Here is a 10,508-nt window from a genome sequence, read left to right on the forward strand (position 1 = left end):
ATAGCCATGGTGATCGAAGTACCTCTTGAACCTTGTAGGTATGGTTTACTTTGTGACCAAATAAATGATTTGTGGACAAAGAATTGATTTTGAACAATGATAAACCAACTACATATAAAGAAGGACTCCGTTAAAATGGCTAAGTGCCATGAAATCGAAGATGGTATCTATAATCAAGCTTGGAGCTTGGTAAACCTTTTGAAGGAATAAATAGGTTTTGAAAGTAAATGGATCTATAAAATTAATGGAAATGGGTGTAATATCCTTGAAGAAGCTTGACTTATCGAAAGGTTGTTTACGACAAAATTTAAAGAGTTGACTGCGTTAAGATTAGATCTTCCGTAGCAATGCTTATAGTCTATGTGGATCATTCTAGTAATAACTACATATTTCTTTTATGAGATATGTTAGTAGAATGGCAGAAACACATTCCTTAGCGGAAGTGTGTATTAAAGGTGTATACAGATACAATCGAGAGTTTTACTAGTTCAGCCCAGGCATTCGGTTTGCTCGGTCCGATCTTTTCGGTCTTCACAAATTTTGGTCATCCAGAAATGCAACCTAAAATATGTTCGGTCTTTCCGGTCTTTCTGTATTCGGTCTTCGGTCTTTTCGGTCCGGTCTTCGGTCATTACCATATAGACCAAATAAAGAAAGTGTAACATATATATATATATAAGAAATGGAAGCACAACACATTATTATTTATGGCATTTCACTTCATAATTTCTGCAGAAGAATAAACTAGCACAACATGGCAGGCTGATAGCACATGTACATAAAAATGGGAGCACACAAATGGGAAAACTAACAATCTATCACAAGTTCACAACATGTTACAGTAGAGTAGCAGGAAATGGCAGCAGCTCACAGATAGCAGTTTATAATTCAAAACAAATAAGAGAACATTAATTCTTACAACAAATAGCAAGTCTCAATCTCATGGTATCACAGTCACAACTCACAACTTGACAAATAACATCTTACAGATGACAAGCACAATAGAACATATATAATATAGAGTTGTTGCACTTGTTAGCGGACTTTGCTTGACTTTCCCAAGGCCGAGGATGCAGCAGCATCAGCCTTGCGCTTCCCTTTCCCTTTGTCACCAAGTTCTTCAAGCAGCTCTGGTTGTACATAAATAAAATGGGCAACAATAGTATGTAAATAAGATGGTTGATTGTATATAAATAATATGGGCATCGGTAGTATGAAAATAAGATGGCACATGAATAATTTTATGTAAACAACATGGGCAGGAGTAGTATATAAGATGGGCATCTACAGTATGTTAATTAGATAGCACATGGGCAGCAAATCATACCATTTTCTACTTGTAATGCCTCCATGTCCTCTTGGATGTCGACGGGTCAGTGGAGCATCTCAACCATTCTTGTGTACACACTAAAGCTTGTATCATGAATGGAGTAAGAGATGTCCTGAAGTCATCAAGTATGCGTCCACTTGTGCTGAAGGCAGACTCTGAAGCCATTGTTGAGATGGAAATCGCCAAGATATCATGAGCCATCTTCCCCAGGGTTGGAAACCTTGATGAATTCACGCTCCATCATGCTAGGATGTCAAGTTTTGTCTGGGGATCTTCACAATCTTCAGCAAGGTATTTATCAAGCTCAGATTTACTACCTCCACTTGTAGCATTACTTTGCCTCAATTTGTTCGCAATAAGTTGCTTCATCATACTACCTCCTCCTTCACTTAAAGCTTGGTCAGTGGATATTTTCGTTGCAGCGGCAGGTGAGGGGGATTTAAGCCTATATTCTTCAAACAACTCACAAACACATCTTCCATTTTCACCGTGGCTTTCACTCCTGCAGATGCTTCTGCATCCGCAAGCGCAAATTCACGGGCAACCGCCGCAAGTTCACGGACATTCGCAAGGGCAAGTTCACGTGCATTCAGCTCATCCTCAAGAGCATACTCAGGTTCGGATGCCATCTACAAACAGACAGAAGTCAAATACATCTGAGTAAACAAGTGCACAACTAACCAGTAGAATTAAACAGAAATATTAGTCCAAATAGTCACTAGCAGTATATTTTACAGCAGTCGAAATACATTAGTTTAACTGTTTAATAGTAGCAGTATATTTTACAACAGTCTAACACTAGCTAATAAAGAAATAGAACATGCATAATATGGAGATATGGAGATCAATCCGTAGATGACAATGCGGGGATCTAATATTTTTCTGTACCAGTTGCAGTTGGAGACCAAGCCATAGAAATAGAATACGGATCGAGATCTCCATCTACTAGACACTAGCATAGTAGCACAATAGCACTAGAAGATGAGCAGTCTCGAGCAGATTAAAGAACATTAGAGGCAGGGAAAGGTTCTTTCTTACCGTATTACTTGTCGGGTCACCGGATCCCTATGGTGGCGTGTTGTCGACCGGCGCGGGGTTGGAGACTTGGAGATGGGGCGGGGACGGAGATGCTACTCGAGGCCTGGAGTGTTGTCCGGTCGGCCGGAGTGCCGGACGGCGGCAGCGCTCGCTAGTTGGGGATGGGCCGGCGGCGCAACCCTAGGGATGGACCGGAAGGTCTTCTCTCCTTTGTGTTTTTCAGAGTCCAGAGGAGTGGAGTGGCCGAATGGGGAAGGAAGCGAGAATGAGAAGAGGCCTGGAATTGAGATAGAAAAGTATAGATGGGCTATTGGGCTGAAATTACCGGTCGCTTCGGTCGTTCGCTCGGCACAACCGAGCAGTACTAGAATATTTCGATCAATAGCTTGGCAAGACCGATTGCATGACCGAACACCGAAATTTCTTGTATTTCGTTTTCGGTCCCGGTTATTTTGGCTTCGGTCTTTGGTTTCGGTTTTTTGTGCCCGGCCAGAGGATGAAGTGAGTATCACGGAGTTGGAATCTTCACCGGATGAAATAATCAAAGAGTTTTGATTTCATCGGAAACGATGAAGATACTTGCATTTGTAAGTAATTAAGTGGGAGCGCCGAGACATACTTATAATACTTTATGTGGATGACATATCGTTGATTAGAAATGATGTAATCATGTACTTGATGTGATTAGAAGGTTTCATTGAAAATTAACTTCAATGAAAGGATATGGATTAAGAACATATTTAGCGTCAAGATCTATGAAGATAGATTGAAGCGCATAATAAGTTTAAGTCAAAGTACATAGAACAAATATTGAAGTAGTTCAATATGAAAATGTCAAGAAAGTGTTCTTTTCCATGTGGAGATTTAACAAAACTTGAGTGTAATTGACACTCAATGAGTAAAAACACATGAGTGATTTTAGATCACGAATAATATGTACACGATTAGATGTCCTGTGTTCTAAGGTGTTACGAGCATATATCAGAGTGATTCATTGATGATCATTGGACAACAGTAAGAATATCCCTGAGTGCTTTGTCAGAGACAAGGATATAAAAAATATAGTTTTATATGGGGTAATAACAAACAAATCGTTGTAAGGTGTTGCACCAATATTAGTTTGGTCACATATAAAAATGAATTTCAATCTCAGTTAGGCTGAATGTTTATTAAAAGGTAGCACAATGGGCTAGAAGAAGTCTATGCTAGATTTAGATGAGTTCTAAATATTGTGACGGATTCTAAAAACGAAGGCAGAGTATATTATTGTTTTGACAATAACCGAGGGTGTTTGTGTCAAGGAGTTCTTTTAGAACTTGGTGTAGTTCTGGTAGTGTCAGAACTATGGAGCTATATTATGTGTGACAAATATTGGTAACATATTTCAGACCGTGGAATTAAGGTTCCACCAGAAGACCAAACATGTACGATTAATACCGACTCATTTGAAAAATGAGTGATGTGTGGAGACAAATGAATTGCAAAAATACATACGTTTGTGAGCGTGTCAGATTCGTTGTCTGAAACCTCTCCCATGAGGAAATATGATAAGCACCAGAAGGCCACGGTGTTAGATCTTGCCGGAGATTCATGTCCCCGTAGGAACACGGGTGTCACCGAACCCGAGAGGTTCGAACGCTGGGGACTCAAGAGCACGTCGTCGTCTTGCCGACGGTAACGCTGCAGAGAGAGACATATTGGTTACCCAGGTTCAGGGCCCTCGGAGAGGTAAAACCCATATGTCCTGCTTTGGTGGATGTATTGCAGGTCATAATGGAGAAGATGACCGTACAAGTATCTAGGGTTTGCGATCGCTCTGCATCGTCCCTTTGTACGCTAGCAAGGCTAGTCCTTATATATGGGAGCCGGTCCTCTTCCCCCAAAATATCTTGAAGGGGAAGGGTTTCCACATCTCCCAAATGAGGGCGAGAAGTGCCCTCGCCCTTTACAGGATAGACCTAGTCAATGGTCGATTAAAGCGTCGGTCCATGGCAGGTGCTGAGGTCATCGATGACGCCTCTTGTGGCCGTTTGTGTCGTCCACCCGGGCTTGCACCAAAGTGGCAAGGATAGGGTCTTAGCTTCCAGTCCTCGTCGAGCCCGCTTTAGCACCAAAGTGGCAAAGGCATCTCGCCTCCTCAGGATGGAGCTTTTGAGCTCATCCATGATGTGAGCGACGTCTGTCTGGCTTGTCTTGTAGCTTCTGGAGCCCGCTCCCCTGCCCTTGTTGCAAGTCTTGTAAGGATGGAATCCAATGTCCCCTTGGTCGGTTCTGCCCTTTCCAAGGGTGCGCCTTGGATTGATGTATGCCATTAGCTCGGGGACTGATGCGCGTGGTTGACGTATTGTCTTTTCGTTCGACACGCGTCCGTTGGGAACCCCAAGAGGAAGGTGTGATGCGCACAGCGGCAAGTTTCCCTCAGTAGAAACCAAGGTTTATCGAACCAGTAGGAGTCAAGAAGCACGTTGAAGGTTGATGGCGGCGAGATGTAGTGCGGCGCAACACCAGGGATTCCGGCGCCAACGTGGAACCTGCACAACACAAACCAAGTACTTTGCCCCAACGAAACAACGAGGTTGTCAATCTCACTGGCTTGCTATAACAAAGGATTAGATGTATAGTGTGGAAGATGATTGTTTGCAGAAAACAGTAGAACGAGTATTGCAGTAGATTGTATTTCAGTATAGAGAATTGGACCGGGGTCCACAGTTCACTAGAGGTGTCTCTCCCATAAGATAAACAACATGTTGGGTGAACAAATTACAGTTGGGCAATTGACAAATAAAGAGGGCATGACCATGCACATACATATTATGATGAGTATTGTGAGATTTAATTGGGCATTACGACAAAGTACATAGACCGCTATCCAGCATGCATCTATGCCTAAAAAGTCCACCTTCAAAGTTATCATCCGAACCCCCTCCAGTATTAAGTTGCTAACAACAGACAATTGCATTAAGTATTGCGCGTAATGTAATCAATAACTACATCCTCGGACATAGCATCAATGTTTTATCCCTAGTGGCAACAGCACATCCATAATCTTAGAGGTTTCTCTCACTCCCCCAGATTCACGGAGACATGAACCCACTATCGAGCATAAATACTCCCTCTTGGAGTTACTAGCATCAACTTGGCCAGAGCATCTACTAATAACGGAGAGCATGCAAGATCATAAACAACACATAGATATAAATTGATAATCAACATAACATGGTATTCTCTATTCATCGGATCCCAACAAACACAACATATAGAATTACAGATAGATGATCTTGATCATGTTCGGCAGCTCACAAGACCCGACAATTAAGCACAATGAGGAGAAGACAACCATCTAGCTACTGCTATGGACCCATAGTCCAGGGGTGAACTACTCACACATCACTCCGGAGGCGACCATGGCGGCGTAGAGTCCTCCGGGAGATGATTCCCCTCTCCGGCAGGGTGCCGGAGGCGATCTCCTGAATCCCCCGAGATGGGATTGGCGGCGGCGGCGTCTCTGGAAGGTTTTCCGTATCGTGGCTCTCGGTACTGGGGGTTTCGCGACGAAGGCTATTTGTAGGCGGAAGGGTAGGTCAGGGGGCGTCGCGAGGGGCCCAGGAGACAGGTCAGCGCGGCCAAGGGTGGGGCCGCACCGCCTACCCTCCTGGCCACCTCGTGGCCCCACTTCGTTGACTCTTCGGTCTTCTGGAAGCTTCGTGGCAAAATAGGACCCTGGGCGTTGATTTCGTCCAATTCCGAGAATATTTCCTTACTAGGATTTCTGAAAGCAAAAACAGCAGAAAACAAAGAATCGGCACTTCGGCATCTTGTTAATAGGTTAGTTCCAGAAAATGCACAAATATGACATAAAGTGTGCATAAAACATGTAGATATCATCAATAATGTGGCATGAAACATAAGAAATTATCGATACGTCGGAGACGTATCAGCATCCCCAAGCTTAGTTTCTGCTCGTCCCGAGCAGGTAAACGATAAACAAAGATAATTTCTGGAGTGACATGCCATCATAACCTTGATCATACTATTGTAAAGCATATGTAGTGAATGCAGCGATCAAAACAATGTAAATGACATGAGTAAACAACTGAATCATATAGCAAAGACTTTTCATGAATAGTACTTTCAAGACAAGCATCAATAAGTCTTGCATAAGAGTTAACTCATAAAGCAATGATTCATAGTAGAGGTATTGAAGCAACACAAAGGAAGATGAAGTTTCAGCGGTTGCTTTCAACTTATAACATGTATATCTCATGGATATTGTCAATGTAGAGTAATATAACAAGTGCAATATGCAAGTATGTAGGAATCAATGCACAGTTCACACAAGTGTTTGCTTCTTGAGGTGGAGAGAGATAGGTGAACTGACTCAACAATAAAAGTAAAAGAATGGTTCTTCAAAGAGGAAAGCATCGATTGCTATATTTGTGCTAGAGCTTTGATTTTGAAAACATATAGAGAGCAATAAAAGTAAAATTTTGAGAGGTGTTTGTTGTTGTCAACGAATGGTAGTGGGCACTCTAACCCCCTTGTCAGACAAACCTTCAAAGAGCGGCTCCCATTTTATTTTATTTTTGTGTGGCACTCCTTCCAACCTTTCTTTCACAAACCATGGCTAACCGAATCCTTCGGGTGCCTGCCAACAATCTCATACCATGAAGGAGTGCCTTTTTATCTTAGTTTTATTATGATGACACTCCTCCCCACCTTTGCTTTCTCAAGCCATGGCTAACCGAATCCTTCGGGTGCCGTCCAACAATCACATACCATGGAGGAGTGTCTATTTTTATTAATTAATTTGGGACTGGGAATCCCATTGCCAGCTCTTTTTGCAAAATTATTGGATAAGCGGATGAAGCCACTAGTCCATTGGTGAAAGTTGCCCAACAAGATTGAAAGATAAACACCACATACTTCCTCATGAGCTATAAAACATTGACACAAATCAGAGGTGATAAATTTTGAATTGTTTAAAGGTAGCACTTAAGCAATTTACTTTGGAATGGCGGAGAAATACCATGTAGTAAGTAGGTATGGTGGACACAAATGACATAGTGGTTGGCTCAAGTATTTTGGATGCATGAGAAGTATTCCCTCTCGATACAAGGTTTAGGCTAGCAAGGCTATTTGAAACAAACACAAGGATGAAGCGGTGCAGCAAAACTCACATAAAAGACATATTGAAAACATTATAAGACTCTACACCGTCTTCCTTGTTGTTCAAACTCAATACTAGAAATTATCTAGACTTTAGAGAGACCAAATATGCAAACCAAATTTTAGCATGCTCTATGTATTTCTTCATTAATAGGTGCAAAGTATATGATGCAAGAGCTTAAACATGAGCACAATAATTGCCAAGTATCACATTATCCAAGACATTTTAGCAATTACTACATGTATCATTTTCCAATTCCAACCATATAACAATGTAACGAAGAAGAAACTTCGCCATGAATATTATGAGTAAAGCCTAAGGACATACTTGTCCATATGCAACAGCGGAGCGTGTCTCTCTCCCACACAATGAATGCTAGGATCCATTTTATTCAAACAAAATAAAAACAAAAACAAACCGACGCTCCAAGCAAAGCACATAAGATGTGATGGAATAAAAATATAGTTTCAGGGGAGGAACCTGATAATGTTGTCGATGAAGAAGGGGATGCCTTGGGCATCCCCAAGCTTAGACGCTTGAGTCTTCTTGATATATGAAGGGGTGAACCACCGGGGCATCCCCAAGCTTAGAGCTTTCACTCTCCTTGATCATGTTGTATCATCTCCCTCTCTTGATCCTTGAAAACTTCCTCCACACCAAACTCAAAACAACTCATTAGAGGGTTAGTGCACAATCAAAATATACATGTTCAGAGGTGACATAATCATTCTTAACACTTCTGAACATTGCACAAAGCTACTGAAAGTCAATGGAATCGAAAAATCCATCGAGCATATCAAAACAGGCAATGCGAAATAAAAGGCAGAATCTGTCAAAACAGAACAGTTCGTAATGACGAATTTTATTGAGGCACAGACTTGCTCAAATGAAAATGCTCAAATTGAATGAAAGTTGCGTACATATCTGAGTATCACTCACGTAAATTGGCATAATTTTCTGAGTTACCTACAGAGAATTTTGTCCAGATTCGTGACAGCAAAGAAATCTATTTCTGCGCAGTAATCCAAATCTAGTATGAACCTTACTATCAACGACTTTACTTGGCACAACAATGCACAAACTAAGATAAGGAGAGGTTGCTACAGTAGTAAACAACTTCCAAGACACAAAATAAAAACAAAGTACTGTAGTAAAAACATGGGTTGTCTCCCATAAACGCTTTTCTTTAACGCCTTTCAGCTAGGCGCAGAAAGTGTGCATCAAGTGTTATCGAAGGATGGTGCATCTACAGCGGGGTGTGGAGTTTTCTCAACCATGCATAGTATATTGGATACATAAGTTTTAGCGTCTCCCTTTTCATTAGTCTTGGGCTTGCTACTCTCATCAAACAAATTTTCAGGAACAAGCCAAGCATAGTTATTTTCTAGTGCGTCATTCATCGCTAGGAGCTTACATGGTATTGGTGCTTTGATCTCCCCACCGTCATTAATATTATTAGTGTACCTTATTCTCTCCATGTCCATCTTTTCAAGGAGACTAACAAAATTGGTATAAGAACCAAGCATCTTATCTATACCTAATAATAAAGGAGCTAACGTTTCCTTGGTTCGGTCCGTCAAAATGCGTTTTCGTCCGACTTAAAGTGTGCTTTCGTCCGATGTCTTGGTCGTACTTATTGCGTCCCTTCTTCATACAAGTCCTGTCCCGATACTATCAAAGGAAACTGTGTCCAGTTTTTGCAAAGGAAAAGTTCGGCGACCAATCGTATACGAACATGAATCCATATCCGTATCTGATGGATGATTTTCCAAAACAGATGATCCCCTTATATAATCGAATCAACAGACCAAGAGACGCAGACTTTTTCTTCGCACGTCACCGCCGGAGAAGCGAGTCGAGGCCATGGCCGCTGACGGGAGCGCCATCTATACCGGGGACTCCACCGTGCTGAGACTCGCAGGAAATTTAGGAGTACCACGCGGTCGGGCATCGGCTATGGGAAGGCAGTGCTGTCGACGGGGAAGCATGCCGGGACGCGACTGGCAGGAGGTAGGAAGGACGGCAGTGTTGTCAACAGCTGACCGCGTGAACCTCCCGGCGTTGCTCCCCAAGGGCCACGATGTCGATCTATCTATTTCCTCTGTTCTGCTTGTTCCTTACTCGATCGGAATTCCTCTTGTGATCATGTATGCATGTGATGATGCTGACTGCCTGGGCCAATCGGCCTCGTCGAGGGATTCCACAATGTCCGTCACCTGGATCCTGCACTGGCGGGCGGTGACCCGAGCTTTGGCTAGGAGGAGTGCACGGCAGCAACGCGCAGACCCCCCGAAGCCTCCTCAATTCCATGGCATCAGCGACGTGCTTGCTCTCCCATGTTTGATCTTCCGCGCCGTGTCGGTGACCAGAACTTTGGTTAGGAGACGTGCGTCGCAGCGACATGGAGACCGCCCCCAAACATCCTCGATTCCAAGGCGGCAGCATCGTGCTTGCTCTCCGGTATTCGATCTTCCGCGCGGGCGGCAAATAGAGCTTTGGCTAGCAGCCGTGCACGGCAGCGACACGTAGAGCGCCGCCAATACTTCGCGACTGTGGCAATGAGCCAATCTACCTTTTTCCATGGATGTTTCTATGTTAAAAACAGTCTGCAGAAGTGCCGAGGTTCAAGCCCAAGCTCTGACCATCGTATAGTTTGGCATCAATTTTTGGTAGTACCTTAGATTAATATACATTGCGTGAACCTAAATCAGCAAGATGAGTTTGAAGTAATCAGTAAGTCCCCGCAATCGGCGAGGCTACTAATACAATGAAATACGGTACTGGTGGTTGGACTGTTCACCAATCTGAAATTGCTGGGGTTCTTTGCTTAAAGCTTCTGAACCCGTTGAATACAAAGTTACAGACGACTAATTTCTACTTGCCATCATGTTTATGGATATTTTGCATCTTCAACATTGCTGCTCGACATCAAGCTGGACCGGGGTTAGCTCATGTTTTTTCGCAACCTTGGTG

At 42.9% G+C, this 10,508-nt stretch overlaps 1 long non-coding RNA gene across 1 annotated transcript; it reads right to left on the minus strand.

Annotated features, from left to right (window-relative positions):
• Nucleotides 1-857: 857 nt before the first annotated feature.
• Nucleotides 858-2,601, minus strand: LOC127323262 (uncharacterized). Its single transcript, XR_007865489.2, has 3 exons — nucleotides 2,369-2,601; nucleotides 1,328-1,959; nucleotides 858-1,130 (listed from the first exon to the last, which is right to left on the minus strand). It is a non-coding gene; the product is annotated as an uncharacterized lncRNA (long non-coding RNA).
• Between the last annotated feature and the right edge of the window lie 7,907 nt (nucleotides 2,602-10,508).

Source organism: Lolium perenne, chromosome 4 (genome assembly GCF_019359855.2).
Source record: "Lolium perenne isolate Kyuss_39 chromosome 4, Kyuss_2.0, whole genome shotgun sequence".
Taxonomy (NCBI): Eukaryota; Viridiplantae; Streptophyta; class Magnoliopsida; order Poales; family Poaceae; genus Lolium; species Lolium perenne.